General features: G+C 32.2%; 1 protein-coding gene across 3 annotated transcripts in view; it reads left to right on the top strand.

Moving 5' to 3' along the window:
* Window positions 1-15144: 15144 nt before the first annotated feature.
* Window positions 15145-17233, top strand: part of LOC150101132 (D-aspartate oxidase-like) — a 122685-nt gene continuing 120596 nt past the window's right edge. For 2 of the 3 annotated variants that reach the window (XM_090402239.1, XM_090402237.1), the window contains exon 1: window positions 15230-15287. The gene's annotated coding sequence lies outside the window, so the exon portion shown is untranslated. Of the gene's footprint in view, window positions 15288-17233 lie in introns of all 3 variants that reach the window. The other variant, XM_090402238.1, reaches the window with a different exon arrangement.

The following is a 17233-nucleotide window of genomic DNA, read 5'->3' as shown; positions in this document are numbered from 1 at the left end:
CTATACATCCTAATAACTTACCTCCCAAGACATCCTATATATTAAAAACTCACCTGTACTGGATCATATATCAATGCTGGTTTCTACCATCTCCATATCGAAAGATTTAGTGCAGCTTATACCTTAAAGCTTAAGACCAGGCTATTTGCTATACTGCAGGTAGAATGTATGTGTTTTGAACCTACAACATGTGTACAGTACTGTCTAATCTAAGCAGAACACCCCACCAAACAATAACATCTTGAAAGATGTCATAGCTATTCCATATGGAAAACAGTGCATGTTAAAGAAATAAATTAAAAAAAAAAAAAAAAATTCGGTCTAACAAAAATAGCTAATATACTAAAAGCAACTAAAGATAACCTGATCCCACTACTTGAACTATTCATGAATATTACTTTATCTGCAACATAACAAACTATTTATAGTACGAATTTGGTTTGTTGCTATGCCCTCCACAAAAGCCACTGTAATGGTTTTTACATAAGACATAAACAAGATTCTGGATTGTTCTAGCAGCTGCTTTCTTGTTTTCTGAGAGAAGAATTCAGATTGTAAATACTGCTAGCCAGGGCTTCATGTTTACAGTAGTTACTTTAAACCCTCCTCCCCTTCTGAAAATTTGATGACTTATATTTTTATGTTTTGCAAAATTGAACCAGCACTGTAGGTTTAAAACTTATATAGTCAATTATTTATACCTCTGAAAATCAGGATCATGGTTGTCCAATTTAGAGAATTGCTTGTAGACAAGAAGGAGAAAAAAATTACAGAAAAAAAACAGTTTTTTTTATAGACATATTTGTACTTGGAAACAAATTCTGTGTCAAACCAAAGTGAAATGTTTAATTTTATATTGATGCCATATATCTAATAATTCAGGAATCACAGGGCAAAGTTTGGTATGCTCATTTTCTGATATGTATTAAATATTGAGCTTGGTATTAACATATTCATTTTGGGCTCTGTGTTTTTACTTATTTTGCACTAGTCAGCATGAGATGCATCTCATGGCGAACATGGTAATAAATAAATCTTTTTATAAAGTAAATAATCTGTTTCATTCAGGTAATTTTCATTTTATATATATATATATATATTATACATATTTGATACATTTTAGTGCTATAAGAAGGCTAAGGTTAGATAAAGTTTCCCTGCTCTGACCAAATGCAATACTGTTTCATGCTGCCTCATGTCTCCAGTAAGCAAGGTGGCGATCTCACATTAGATAGTAAAATACCATTCCATTCTGTACTTCATATTGTTTCCATTCTTGTTATTATTATTTTTTTTTTTATGTAGCTCCCACCCACAAACAGTTTTGATAAACCTATATAGTATTTGTTCTGTGGGTAGGCTAAGAAATGTTTTTTGTTCTATTTTTATTAATTTTATATAATTTTTTTGTATTTTTATTTTTTAATAGTTTGGAAACCTGCTCTAGAGACCAAACAGAGAACTTTTTTTCAGGCCTCCAGCAAACAGGGTGGCAGTGGTCTCGCACCAAGCTATGAAATTCATCTCCCACCTAAATACGATCACAAACATCTATGCTCACAGCAGGATTCAAACTTGCATCCTGTTAGTTGCAGAGTGGTTACACTAACCACTTAGCCAAACCAGGCCAGCTGGTTGATTTTATATGACAATTTTATATTATATATGAATATATTCATTCTTTATTTTATCTAGTCTGGTTTTACTAACCTATTTTTATAGCATATTCTTCTGATATGTCTGCATCACATGTAATGTTTTTGTTATATCTTATATGTTCTCAATGTATGTTATAATTAGTATAATACACTAAAACCCTGGTTAATGCTCTCATCATACATTCTTAGAATTTAGAGCACTGAATGAAAAGCATGAAATGGGGTAATTTTAACCATATATAAATAGGGAAAGGTGAAAATGTAAACCTGAATAGAATAGTATTGAATTTTTATTCAACAATTATCATGATTGTTTTTATAGTAGCTATTGCTAAGTTTAAAGAAGCACCTATATCAGCATTTGACATTCACCTGCTTCTAATTGGAAATGTTTTTTTCTTTTCATCTTTGATTTTTCATTTTCACTGTTTTTTCTAGACATTATGACTCAAAAGAATAAGAAATTATTTTTTAACCAATTAAAATACTATTTTACGTATTTAATTACTGAATGTGTGGTATTTCATACCAAGTGCATCATATTATTAAGGGGCATTCAGTATTATCATTTGAAGCCAGACAATTTGTTGAATTATGTATTGTCGGTAGAGATGTAGGAATATTTCAGCATCGAAGCAGTTGCCAAGAGTGTCGTTGTCAGAAAAATGCCAGTGGCAGAATATTTTGACAGTTATCGAAATTGTCACACTATAAAAGCTGCTTATCTATGATATGCTAAGGGCACTAAAAACGTTGACCATTTAAGAATTTGGGAAATTGTGCCGTTATCTAGTATCGCTTGAAGGCAGTGAGTTTGAGGAATTGGGAAATTACCATTTTACTGAACAAAAGAGCACTGTAACAAAACAGCATTCAATGAGTTAGCATTAACCAGGGTCTTACTGTAATTCTATGCTTGAACTTTAGTTTTTCATTAAATGATGTTTTATTTTTTCATATTAAGTCATTTAAATGATCTATTATCCTTGTTATAATAGCTACCTCACTTTTGCAGTCTGATCAAGAGTTCTCCTCTTACACTTTTTTTTTTTTTAACGAATCCCAACCACAAAAGGTGAAACTTATTATACGTTAGTGTGGACAATCATTTAGTCTCTTTTCATGCCACTTTGGATATTCAGAAATCAAGGTGAATAGTTCTCATACCAGACAGTGAAAATCATCTTACATCTAAAGACATTGCAAATATCCTTTCCGTAATGGAATTCACAAACACTTGATCATCTAGACCAGCAGATTCGTTCTGTTGCTCTTTGTTAATTTTTAGCATACTACTTCTGGAGAATAAATGTTTTGAAGAAATACTTTTCTTTATAAATTCTCTTTAATGAGAATTTACATGGTAATTTTTGCAAGCAATGTTTTAATTCTGCTAGTAGTAGCACATTTAATCTGCTAGCAAGTTAATCAAAATTTTATCTTTTCAGTTTTGATTCCTAATTGTATGTTAATCTTGATATTTCTTTTCTGATATCCATAATGGCATCAATAGTGCAACACAGGACTCAGGGCTTAATTTGTCTTTTCCATTTCACTATTCCTCCAGTTTTCATAACTTACACCATAGCTTTTAAGTTAGTGAAAAAACTGGATGTTAGACTGATCTACTTACTTTAGTTTAGTTAATTAGTATGGGAAAGAATGAACACTTACCTGGCATGAGTGCAAGAGAAGTGCCTCTGCTTTGATAGTAACTGCTATGCATAGGTGGATGGAGGAGTGAATAGTGATAATAAAGGAATTAATATAAAAATAAAAAAGATTAATGGGAAGGTGAAAGAAAAGGAAGTGAGAATTTCATTAGAAATGGTTAAGAATGATTGGAAAGTATCATTCTTTCTTGGTGAAAGAACACAATTTTTCATAATTTTTTTATTGGAGTGAGAAAGAACAACCAACATACTATTTTCATAACATTAGTGTTAGGAAAATAGCATGTTGTGGTAGTGTAGATCAGGTAATTCCAAGCTAAGATATAAGATGAAGAGTTGGCTTCTTGAGAAGATGCTTCAGTATTTGCCAGAAGCTGAATGTTGAATTTATGGAATAATTAAATATTTGATGAAAGTCATTAACTGGTGAATGTTGAAAACCTAATTTCTGTAAGAAATAAATGTACTTATTTAGGGTTGCTACAGTGAGCCAAATGATATACTGTATTTTTCCATGTATAAGACAAACCCTACTTTTTTGGAAACCCAAAATTAAGAAATCAATATTTTAAACATAAAACCGAACACATTTGATATTTTTTTAAATATTCAAAGTATATTTAGTAATTAGGTAATGTTTTTAAGATACATACTAAGAAATTATGCATCACTCTCAATTTTCTTCATCACTATTATTTCCAGGTATATAACTTTCTTCTGAGTCACTGTCTATATATATGAGATCATCCTCGGTCCATCCATGGCATTGCTGATTCTACATTTCTTGAAGGACTTCACAACCACCTCTTGCTTGACTCCATTCCATGAGTTTAGGCCCATTTGCATACTTCAGTAATGGTTGGTTTTTTCACTCTTCCTGTCAGTGTCAAGTTTTTACCTGCTTTTTACATCCATTTATTCCATTCTTTCATCGGAGCTTTGAAGGGCTTGTTGATAGAAATATCTAGTGACTATAGCTGACCTGTAAGTTTCAGAGTTCTGATTGGTTTATTCAGAATCAGCCATTAATGACGTCATTCGACAGAGCTAACAAAGGCTAGTTATTGGCGGAAGCCTGTTCACGGAAACAAGGTATAGGCAGTTTTGCCACGGCAATCACTGGTCTCTCAACCAGTTACCCCATCTATAGTCTAAAAATTTTAGAAAAAAGTATCATCTTATACACGGAAAAATATGATAATTCTGTATTTTCTTTTGCAAAAAAAAATTTGTTTGCTTGGCTTCTCACATTAAAATAATTTCTTAACTGTTTTTTAGAATTATTAAGTCACTATGCATCTATATTCATTAATCCATTAAGAACAAAAATATAATACTGTGATGAATTACATGATATCACATCTCTTCTCCATTTTTTTTTTTTTTTTTTTTTTTTTGGATGGGGGGGGGGGGGGTAGAGTTGTTTGTAATAATCAGATGTTATGATGGAAGGTTCACCATTCCAGTGAAAGGACATAACACTACGAACAACAGACATCAGAATAATTTTTTTTTATCATAATGGAACAAAAACGCAACCAGAAGAACAATATAAATATGAAATCATGAAATGTGAGCAGTATGATCTGATTATAAGTGAAATCCTATACAGGTGTTGCAAAAGAAAAAAAAGCATAATGTTTTGCAGTGCTCTTCATAAGGAATTTGCTCCTGTCTGTCAAGACTTCAAAGCTTCTTCCAGAAAACTATCCACACTATTTTGGTTCATAGTACAGTACTTGCTGTAATTTGTATGTTCCTCATGGCTACATATCTTCTGGAATAGCTGAAATAAGATAAATCACAGAAGTAAGAGATCCAACATGTAACAGGAAATTCCTGTTACGTAGAACTTAAAATGAAGAAAAGAGAGGGTGGAAGGCAGATTTAATGTTCTTGAATGTATTAATATTCAGTAGATTGTATGGTGTTGCATAATAATAGTCTGGAAATGTTGGATATCAGGAATTCAAATATCGTGTAACTCAATGTAATAATAGAATTTCCATATTTTAAAGGAAAGTATTTTATTTTTTATTCATCATTTTTGGTGAGTTTATAAAACTGCCATTAAATAATACATTCAGTGTTGAACATTTCTAAAAAAAAAGTAATATTAAAAAAAGAAAGGAAAGAAAAGTAATTACAAAAAGAATGAATAGTGCATGAAACTCATAAACAGCTGGGCTATATTGTTTTTGTTAAAGTAGTGCAGTACTGATTTATTGAGAAGATTCTGTTAAACACAGATTTTGAAACTAAATATTGATTTAAATGATGGCTCCTTATTCGGGACTAGTACTTGGTTCTCTGACAAAACAGTTTCAATTAAATATTTACTTGTTAACTACATTTTTAAATTAAATGTTTATGAATCAGCACCTTCTGGTGAAAATGTTAAGCTTTCACGTCATAAATGCTAGCCAGAACCATATTAGTTTAAGTGAGATATGTTGTATGCTTTATTTTATGACATATTACAAGGAATATTTTACCATGTATTTCTTTGTAAACTGGAAATGCAATTGAAAGAATTAGCTGGTGGACCAAATGCTTAACTGTGTATATGTTGTTTAGAGTACCTCATTCTTTAAATTGCCAAAAATAACAGAAAAAAATATATTAATATTTTTAAAAATCATGATTTATACCCATTTGAGAGTAATATGAGACAGATATTCTGATTTAATGAAGATTAACGTAAGAGCATAATATATTGGAATAAATTTACAAAATGACAAGTAATAAACAACAAAATGTAAAAAATTTAGTATTTATAGAATCTATTTCATAACGTAGCAGAAATAAAAATAACTTTAGTTATTATAAATAGCATTTCTTGCAAACAGAAACATAACAGCATCACGTATGCAGAATGCTAAGAGATTCTGATATATTTAACTGTTTTTTAAGTATTTTTGTAAAAATAATAGTAACAAACATCCTTGGTCTTTGGATGCATAGAGATTTCCATATCAATTAAAAATTTGTCAAGCTGTTTTTGCTTGATAAATTTATGTTATCAAGCAAAAGATAAATTGATGTTATCAAGATGTTATAAATTGATGTTAATACCACAGTGCTGAATTGATATACATGTACAGTATTTATTATTAAGATTACTTACATCTGAGCCATTACAACAAATCACTAGTCAAATGTAGATTTTCTTGAAAATATCCCTTCGTTTCATGTGAATATTCATATTAAGTCCATTTTATTAGTGCTTATATGCAATGAATTTTGTAAAATGAATGTATGCACCTTAAAATAAAAAAAGTAAGATATGTGATGCATTAATCATTTAGTACCACCATACATCATCTGAATTCATTTTTTCTCTCTCTCTTTGTGTGTGTGTGAGAGGAGAGAGAAACAGATTAAATGACTAAGCTGAGAGATAAAAATAGAAATACTATTTGAATTTAAATAAACTGCACAACTAGTTTCATCTTCTCATATGTTTGGGTGTATAACATGAGGGAACTACTAACAAACATTGAGAGAGAAAAAAAATCTGTACATTAATATATTACCATGTATATATGTATGTATATATATATATATACCATGGGGGGGGGGAGGAACTGGAAAGTTCTGATAAACACTTAGAACAAAAATGATATGGTTTTGTGCAATAAGGGAAAGAATTTTTGCTCAGAGCAAATGATACAGAAATATTGTAACAAGTGTTACAATATTTCTGTATATTGTAACACTTGTTACAATATACAGAAATATATATATATGTGAGAAGAACAACACAGAACATAGCATCCTTTGATTGGAAAAGACCCGAGTTCAATTCTTGCTGTGACAAGAGGAATCTTTATATGGGCGTTTTTAATTGAATTTGAGTTAGGCAACCTCATATGGAGGTAGCGAGTTTTTTTATCTTGCATACAGGGCAGATCAGCCATGAGAACTTGTGCAATTTATAGACAAAAAAAAATACTGTTGGTGGTGGTGGCAGGCAGTAGATGGCATTGTAGTAGTTGGAGGATTAACTAGAGTAGATGGTAAGTTGTGTGTGTATAATGCCTTCCTGCAATGAGTCCTTGAAAGCATCACATAATAATAATAATATATATATATATATATATATATATATATATATATATATATATATATATATATATATATCTGTGTGCATGTATTTATTTGTTATAAATGTGGATACCATTATGCTACAGGTCATTTAATCTGTAGTATAGTAATACTATAGATGAATGGAAGTTTAGGAGGGGAAACAATAAACTTAATTTTAGATTTAAATACCTGAAATTGTACTCTTTTATTTAAGAAAAACATCAGTTGTTCCAAACAGCTATGATGGAGGAGATGAATGAAGAAGAAAAATTCACTCAGTGATTAGAATTGGATTGTGAAATGGGTAGTGACTGGTCAAGAGGAAAGTGGGGGAATCTGCTCAGATACCATGACTTTCTCCATTCAATAACCCACCAGAATAATTGCACATAGACTACTTGCCAGTCGACTGGAAAACTTCCAAAAGTATCACCATACATCATCTGAATTTGTTTTCTCTCTCTCTCTCTCTGTGTGGGGGGGCATAAAGTTAAAACTAGCATATGCCATTATAGTGAATGGTCTACTTAATAGCTGTATTAAAGGCAAGCCTACCTTCAAAATAGAAATGCTAGAACTCCCCCAGCTGATGCTGAGAAAAGTGGGCACCACACTTAATTCTTTCATGCATTTTTTCTCTTTTAGATAGTCTCTTCCAAATTGATATATGACTGGTTTGAACTGGATCTCTTTCCCACATAAGTAACACTGTGTTTAACAAACTGTCACTAAAAAAAGTTAAAAATGTATGCAGTGCACAATACTAATCCAAAATAAGTACCAGTGGCTATAAAGCCACTGCTACTTATTTTGAATTAGTTGGTATTTTCTTAGTATAATCTCACTTTGGGAGTAAAAAGAGTGATTTTTGATAAAATGAAAAGTTTCATCCATAAAAACTCTTTCCTGTTTCACATGTCTGCAACATGTTATTTTTCCTGCTGTGTTATGGTTGGCTGAATGTAGATTTACAATGAAGAATGAAACAGTAGTCATGTTCTTTTTGCTGATCTAGTAACTTCGTCTACAGTAAGAAGTATATTAGAAGAGAAACGTTTAACATAAATCTGAATTAGACAGCGAAAGACTATCTTTAGTAGTAGTTCAGATGAAGAACAACAACTTAGCAAGTAATTTATGAGCTGTAACTTTTTTTTTTTTGAGATAACTTTGATCAGATATTTAACTTGTAAGATATAATAGGATGCTTGTGAACAGTTAAACGGATGTAATGCTTCTACCTTCATTAACAGTGAGTGAAAATTATTATTCACATACACATTAAATTGCTAATTTTTTATGGCAGGACACACAGTAACAATTGAACTTGCTCACATGCCAGAATTTTTAATATATGTGATTTCTCTGATGATTGGTAGTAGGGAGATGCTGTGATGTATCTTTTGTAATATGAGTTAAATTGTGATGATAAATGAATGACAGAGAACTATTTTGTTCACATATAATCATTCCCATTTTTTTCAGCTGTTAAAATGTGATAATAAAAAGTTGAAATGATCAAAGCTCTATTCCATTCTGTATGAATGGAATAGAGATATCCCTATCAGAATATTTCAGATCTTCACTTTGGAAAAAAAAAAGTTTAATTTAATAGCATTCTCCATCAATTATATACTTGCATGGGGGGGTGGAGATGACTGATAATCACTTTCATGAAATTTGTCGAATAATCAGAACACTAAGTGATTCCATCTACATATCCTATACTGAAAACAATGAATGATTTTAATCACATTGTGTAAGACTGCGATTTTGCTTACTAGAGGCCTAAAATTGTTCAATCCACATTTCATCTCTAGAGCAAAGTTCCTGGATTATTTAACCTTAAGTGGACTCACAGTATTAAATGCGCTATAATTTGCCAAATTATAGCACATTTAATACTGTGAGTGCATTCAAGGTTAAATAATCCAGAAACTGTTCTAGAGATGAAATGTGGATGTTTTCAAGCAATTTCAGGTCTCTAGTAAGCAAAATCATAGTCTTATACCAAGTGATGAAAATCATTCATTGTTTTAGGTATAGGATATGTAGATGGAATCACTTAGTGTTCTGATTACTCATGCATAAATGTATCAGTGATTGCAGAAATGGTTAGAATTGAGGGAATTTTCAATTCAAGTATAATGTTGTTATTGTTCTGCATGTCCATGGAGTTTGAAGATTCATCACGGAAGACTTATGCTATCTACACAATACCTATTATAACTTTCCTTGAACACATTCACCAGCAAATCACTCAGACTCTGGCAACGTATTCCATTCATTCACTACTGTCCATTCAGAAATCTAATCTTAATGCCCTTATTAGCAACACTTAATTGCTAGTGATGATCTTCCTCATTCTACCATCTAGTCATGCTGAAGAAAAGACTTTTGGTAACTCATATCTCCTCTTTCCATTGTGTAGCTTTTCTCTTTATCCATCTCAACTGATATTGTAAAAACTGAATCAATTACTATAAAGCATAACACCTCTCACAAAATTGTCTTCTCATGTCTATCATTTTTATCTACCCGTTCATAAACTGTTTCATCAACTTTTCCAATACCTCTACCACCACTCCCATAATAGTGATTTTTATCTGACTCCCATCCATGAAAGATTTTTGTAAACCTATAGTGCATAATAATGTTTAATCTGTACATTGAAGATGCAATAAATAAATTGAAAGAACTAATAGAAACATGAATTAAGATAAATGGAATTGATATTAACTGGCTATGGTTTGCAGATGATATAACAGTTATAGCTGATAACGAAAACAAACTAAAAGTCACCTTAACAAAGATGGAAGAAATCTTCACAGTACAGCCTAAAATGTAATTAATAATTTCATCATCATCATCATCATGGTATCAAGGATTTAGGCCTAGCATGGCCTGTTCCGGCCTTAGATGTCATCGTTTAAGAGGACGTCCTGGTTTTCTTTTTCCTAATGGCTTGTACTTTAAGGCTTGTTTTGGTAATCTTTCTGTTTTCATTCTTTGAACGTGTTCCATCCATTTATGTTTATATTTTTTAATATTTTCTATTACTGGTTCTTGGTTTAATTCTTTCATAATTTCTTCATTTCTTTTGTGATCAAATAGGGTATACTTTGCAGTTTTTCTCATAAACTTCATTTCTGCTGTTGTTAATCTTTGTTTGTCTTTTTGTTTTATTGTCCAGATTTCGCTTCCATGCATTAGTCTTAATGTATGGAAGCGAAATATACAATACAATACATTAGGGCTAATGTATTGTATACTTTTAGTCTAGTTTGTTTTTGAACTAGGTTTGGTTTAAATATAGAGTTAATTACACCTGTTATTTTTAAATATTTTGCAATTTTTATGTTTATATCTTTTTCATTTTCATATGTGATCATACATCCTAGGTAGTTAAATGAATTCACCTGTTCTAAGATCTTGTTATCTGTTACTATTTTAGTTCTTACTGGATCTTGTCCTTTAAAGGCCATAGTTTTTTATTTTTCTGTTGATATTATCATACCATAATCTTTGGATATCTCATTTAGATCTAAAATAGCTTTCTGTAAGTTATCTTCAGAATTTGTAATTATTATTTGGTCGTCTGCAAAGAGGAGAGTGTTTAAGTTTACTGTAGGAGAAAGTTTAATTCCTTGATGTAAATTTTTATTCCATTTTATTATTATTTCGTTTAAGTAGATATTAAAAAGAGTTGCTGAGAGGGGACATCCCTGTCGGACCCCTTGGTTTATCTCTTTCGTATATGATAGCTCGTGATTTAATCTTATTTGTATTTGAATATTTTCATATATACTTGTGATAGCTTTTAGGATATTATTTGGTATTTGTCTTTCTTTTAATATATTAAATAATAAATGTCTTAACTTTGTCAAATGCTTTTTCAAAGTCAATAAATGCAATATGTGTTTCTAAATTGTATTCTCTTCTTTTCTCTATTATTAATTTTAGGCAAAAGGCCGGGTCTATACATGATCATCCTTTTCTAAATCCATTCTGTACTTCTAAAATAAAGTTTTCGGAATATTTCATTAGTTTGTTATTTAAGATTCTGCTATATATTTTGTAACAGGAATTTAGTATACTGATACCTCTATAGTTTTTAGGGTCATCTCTATTACTGTTTTTAAAGATAGGAATCACAATTGCTTTTTTCCATTCTATTGGGGAGATACCAGTTGAGTAAATTTTATTTAAAAATAATAAGTCTTTCTTTGAATCTTGTTCCTGTGTATTTATATAGTTTTGAACCTAGCTTATCTTCTCCTGGAAATAAATAATAACCTAATAAAACAGGTATCCTCTTTTAAATATCTTGGAAGACTTATCACAGAAGATGGAAGAAACCAATCAGATATTAAAGCACAAATAATCCTAGTCAAAAAAGCATTCTATAACAGAAGAAACATTTTTACCAGTAAAGGACTTCGCACCCAGCTTAAAAAAAGGCTAGTGAAAACATACATATGGAGCATTGCATTATATGGTTGGGAGGCCTGGACTCTAACAAAACAAGACATGAAAAAGTTGGAAACATTTGAACTTTGGTGCTGGAGAAAGATGAAAATTAGTTGGACAGAAAGGAAAAGTAATGAAGTTCTAAATATAGTTCATGAAGAGCAGTCATTAATGAAACATATCAATAAAAGAAGAAAAAGCCTAATTGGACACCATTTGAGGCATGAAGAAACTGATTACAGAAATAATGGAGGGGACTGTAGAAGACAAGAGGCAGACCAAGAATTTCATATATAAATAACAATGATGCTAACTGGCTCCAAGAGTTATGAAGAGATAAAAAGGAGGCCACAAGATAGGATGTTGTGATGTGCTGCTATAATTACCAATCTTCGGATTGATGCACCAAAGAAGAAGAGATAGTGCATAAGTACCATGCAGACTAAGGATTTTTCCTCCTTTTTTTTTATTAGTTTTATTTTATTTTTTCTATCTTTTTATTTTTATATAGTCCAGAAATTTCACTTTATAGACAAAAATGGAACTTTGAGCCACTTGAAGCCTCCAATAAGAAGGGAAGTAGTCTTACATCAGGAAATGAAATTCATCTCCCAAAATCACACCCACTGTTATTCAGACTTCTCAATCTGATGGTTGGAGAGTGGATACACTAACCACTCAGGCCAACTAGGCAGGAAGTTGGTCTATAACTCTGATTCATTACCTCACTGTTCAAGCGCAATTGCCTTTCTTCTGCTCCCTTAGAACTTAATCAGAGTTGAGACTTTAGTTGAAAAAAAAACAGCTTAGTTGGGGATCTAGCCATTGATATTGTGAAATATCTTTACTTGGATGATAGACTTTTGCAAAGTGATCACCCATTGCCTGCGTCTGTCATCTCTCTACCATCAGCTTTCATTAAAGCTATCCTATTGTCATTTTTCCTGTTACTTACCACATTAAAAAAAAAAAGAATCTGGATTTCCTTTGATCTGCTCCTGTCATAATTTGATTCTGCCTTCCTACCATGTTGCCCTTCTTGCCTCTGCTTGTGAGCTTGCTGATTACTTTCTTCTTTATATACTCTCCACAACATTTTCATTTTTTGCAGCTCCTGCTTAGAGATACTACTCGTTCAACTCCCACTTTTAGTTTTTATTGGTCGTTTTTGGACTTTTTGGCCTCATGATGCTTGCACATACTCTCACCTGTATCCTCGCACCCCCCGCCACCCAATTAGCTCTAGTTTCCCTGACTTTGCACTTTTACACACTCAGTGAACAATGCTTTCCCAATACACACCTCCAAATTCTTTTAAATGCAACATTTCAGTCATTAGTCCTTAGTTCAATCAAGTTCAATCCATAGATCTACTACAAACTGCACACCATTCCTCCTGCACAAGCTGTGCAGTGACTCAATTACAGTTATAGTCATCCTCAATTTCCCTCTATTATACTGTGGCAGTAGACTCGGTCTTCTCTCATGCTTCTTTTTTTGGTTCCAATAACACATCTTTCATAACATATGTTTCTCCAATGAAGTTATTCGTGCCTGCCAATCAATCAACTCAATTCACTTTATCTCTCTCTGCATCACAAGCGCCTCACTTTCCACATGGGAGACACGATTTCATCAAGCTCTCATTAAGCACTCTTCTTATCATAGAATCACTATAAGAAAACTTTTTTGCACCTCTATTTCTTTCTCCTCTTAGCTCTACACATCTGACTTTTCAGCAATAATTGGAGCTCGTGTTTTCCCCTGTCAAAGACTACATAAGTGCACCATTTCTTTCATGATATCAGGAATTTGATGATTTCAGGATGCATGCTCTACCAGCGACAGGGTGTAGCAAGGAGGCAACCTGTCTCACAACGCCGCTTAATAAGGACGCTTGTTCAGCCACATTGCGGTAGATGCTGTATTACGGCAACAAGATATTCTACAAATACACAACGTTTAGTTTAGTTAATGTGCTTATTATATTATATTTCAATAATAATAAAAATTATAGTCCTACATACTAAAACTAAATATTTTAGAATCTCCCACCCTTATCAGATCAGTGTTTCTCAAATTGTGGTACGCGTACCCCCGGGGAGACATAGCAATTTTCGGCTTAACGCATTGATTAATATTATTATGTAATTGTTTTGCATTAATGTTTCTCTTGTAATAAAATAGCAATTGGAGATTTTCTTATATTTTTGTCTTATAATCCATTAGGGGCGATATTTAATTGTTTGCCTCAGGGCGCGATCTAATCTGGCGACGACCCTGTGTTCACTTGTTTCATTGTGTGAATCAACGGGTGCATTTTTGTTGGTAAAAATTATTTTAATTGATATTATTATTATTACCACGAATGGCTGCTAGTATATATATATACAACATATGTATTTAGGTAATTATCTGGGTATATGAGCTAAGGATTAGATATTCTGGAAGCCAGGAGACACCATACAGGGTACATTTTGAGTCACTTCAAGCCTGCAACAAGGTGGTGAGTTCGCACAGGCGATGAAATTCATAGGACATCCGTGTCTAAGATTGGATGATTAGAAAACCCACAGCCGGTTGGTTTGAGAGCAAATACACTAACCATTCAGCAATTATAAAAGGTTTAAATTTAATGCTAATGAGGTGGAGAGCATATGTTACTGTTTACCAGCATTAAGTGTGAAGCTAGTTCATGGTTTAATTTTGCGCGAAAGCACATGGTTGTTTTTCACTAAAATTCCATTTTTATTGTCAGAATGATATGAAATTGTAATACACCATAAGGATATTAAAGATCTATCATCTTTTTATAGCCAAATGAAATTTAAAGAGTTTCGAACTATTACCTGAGTTTAACAGTGTGTAATACAGTTCTGTGAATGATGTAAACGTCTGCAGACATTCATGATAGTTCTCTCTAAAATTACAGAAATATCGAACTATGGAAATTGATCAAGCGAACTGTAATTTTTATAATTTTTTTTTCTCTTTATTTCCTATAATTAATCAATTTTTATGGCAAAATTAGATAAAATTATGTCTATAGTACATTACCAAAAACGGCTCTAGGTTCAGTTGTTGAGATAATGAACGATATTACGATCTTTTTTGGGCTGTCTATTACAATGTCTTAATTTTTTTTATGACAGTCTGTATCATTTTCTTTTATTTGTGCTTTAGTATATTACAGTCGAAGCCTCTGATAATTATCAGTGCTGCAACCAGTAGGTCTGATCGTAATATGGAGCGTTGGAAGTTAGCCTTGAACTCTAGTCTGATTAGTCGGATGGTGCAACCAGCGTGTATCAAATAGTTCCTTCGTTATATATGTGTATTCGTTAGTTTTCTTCTTCTACGCCGTAGTAAGTAGCTGCCACCTTAGTCCTTACGTTAAGTATGCAAAATTCGATGTTTTTAAATTTAATTTTAAGATAACAATGAATCTTATATAAACATTTGATTGATTGATTTAACAAACATAATTGCATTAAATATTAGTTCTCTAAAAACGTCGTTTGCATGCAATATTATATAAAGTCAATTGTACAGTTATAACGCTTTCACTTATCCGAGAATTTTGTTCTAACTCAGAGGCGAAATTTTCTTCTTTCCTTCCCACCCTCTTGGTTCATACGAAACGCCAGCGTTGTAATTGGTATTTTGAAAATTACTCTCTATTGAGAAGCAAAAAACGAGATATATTTTTAAAATTAGTTTGACATGCTTTAAAAGCAGAAGTGCAGTAATTTATGCTCATTTAGGAAATCCGGTTTGAAAAATCTTAAATGGTTAAACTTTTCTAAAATAGTAATCCATTTATTTTGTTTTTTAATTCATTTCATTATAAACAGTATATATGAGTATATTTAGCCGTCTGTCACTCCAGTATTTTCTACATTTGTTGATCTGTATTGTTACCTTACAGGTGGAAAACAGATCTTAATACTATTTCTTCCCAAAACATAAATGACTATTGTATCATGCTCGTTCCTCCTTTCGCTATATTTTTATCTATCATTTCTAGATTGGTTTTATTTATTTATTATTAGTTCCAAATTCTGAATTCATTCACTATCTTAGTTCACTGTTTTTGGTACGTTTCGACCTCGATGCTTTCTTTTTTACTTTCTATTTTTAATATTCCATTCCACAATCTTTACATAATTTTAAATTTCATATTCTTAGCGGCTTTCTTCAAACGACATCTTAATTCTAAAGGAATCAACTGCAAATTCATTTATTTCAAATGATTTCATGATTCAGAAGAGTTAATACCACAAAGATAGTCTAGCGATATCATTATTCTCATTAAATAAGAAAAGAATTCATTCCTTTTAGTAACTTCTTAAGCTTTCACGAACCATTGAGATTCTTTTAGCTGTCCAACTTGGACTTCTCAACCCCCTCCTCCCAAGGATAAAGTTGTTAGTCCAATGTCTTCCCAAGTGTCCTATGTCTGTAGATGCATGTGTTCACGGAGCCGATTTGCCTGTTTTGGAGGGGACAAAAACTTTTCCGGTTGAAAGAAACCCCTACTCCGGTACGAGACCGGCTAACTCACCTTTAATCGAAAGAGACCAGATAAAGGATCCTAGACGGGAATCAAGCCAAGTTCTTTCCGACCAAAGGGCTTCGTCTATACTGACTGAGCTACGGAGGATCTCATTTTAGTAGCTTAGTAGTAACAAAAATACAGTTTATTATTGCAGGAAGTTCCATAATGAAAAAAAAGCTGGCTTATTCATGAAATAGTTGTACCTAAGGAGGACATGAATCAGGGGTTCAGAATACCACTAAGTCAAAAAAAAAAAAAAAAATTTGTTTCATCGACCGCTATACATAGTTGGCCGTTTTTTTTTTTTTTTTTTTTTTTTTTTTTTTTTTTTTTTTGTGACCCCGAACAAGACCTATAACATAACAGTGTTATATATGGATAAGTGTTCACGGAAGGAGAATTAATCAATTGATATATTTCTTAGAGAAATTGAGGTTGTACTTGGTGGAAAAATCAGTATTGGAGGATTGTTTCAAGAATAGAGATGGATGAAGAGAAGTTCGTTCCGTATGTTTGACGCTGGACGGTGTATGGGCGTTGGCCAGTGACTATTCTAGTTCTTACACGGTTACGAGAAAGTGGAGGAATTGTAGTGGCCAATTCGGAGGAGCAATGTCCATAAAAGCACCTACAATGCAGAAACAGAACGCTATGGAAAAGTGCTTGGAGGGAGGGCTCACCTATTAAGCTGATCGCCCTCTTCTGTACATAATCCAGAATTCTTAGAGAGGTTTTTTGTACACGAGCCCCAGGGAGCAATGTTTCAAGGTTGATCGGATATGAAA

This window comes from Typopeltis vanoorti, chromosome 12 (assembly GCF_054136105.1).
Source record: "Typopeltis vanoorti isolate ZY-2024b chromosome 12, IOZ_Tvanoo_1.0, whole genome shotgun sequence".
In the NCBI taxonomy this organism is placed as follows: domain Eukaryota; kingdom Metazoa; phylum Arthropoda; class Arachnida; order Uropygi; family Thelyphonidae; genus Typopeltis; species Typopeltis vanoorti.
The sequence above is the reverse complement of the archived record's forward strand: the minus strand, read 5'-3'. Positions and strand labels throughout refer to the sequence as shown.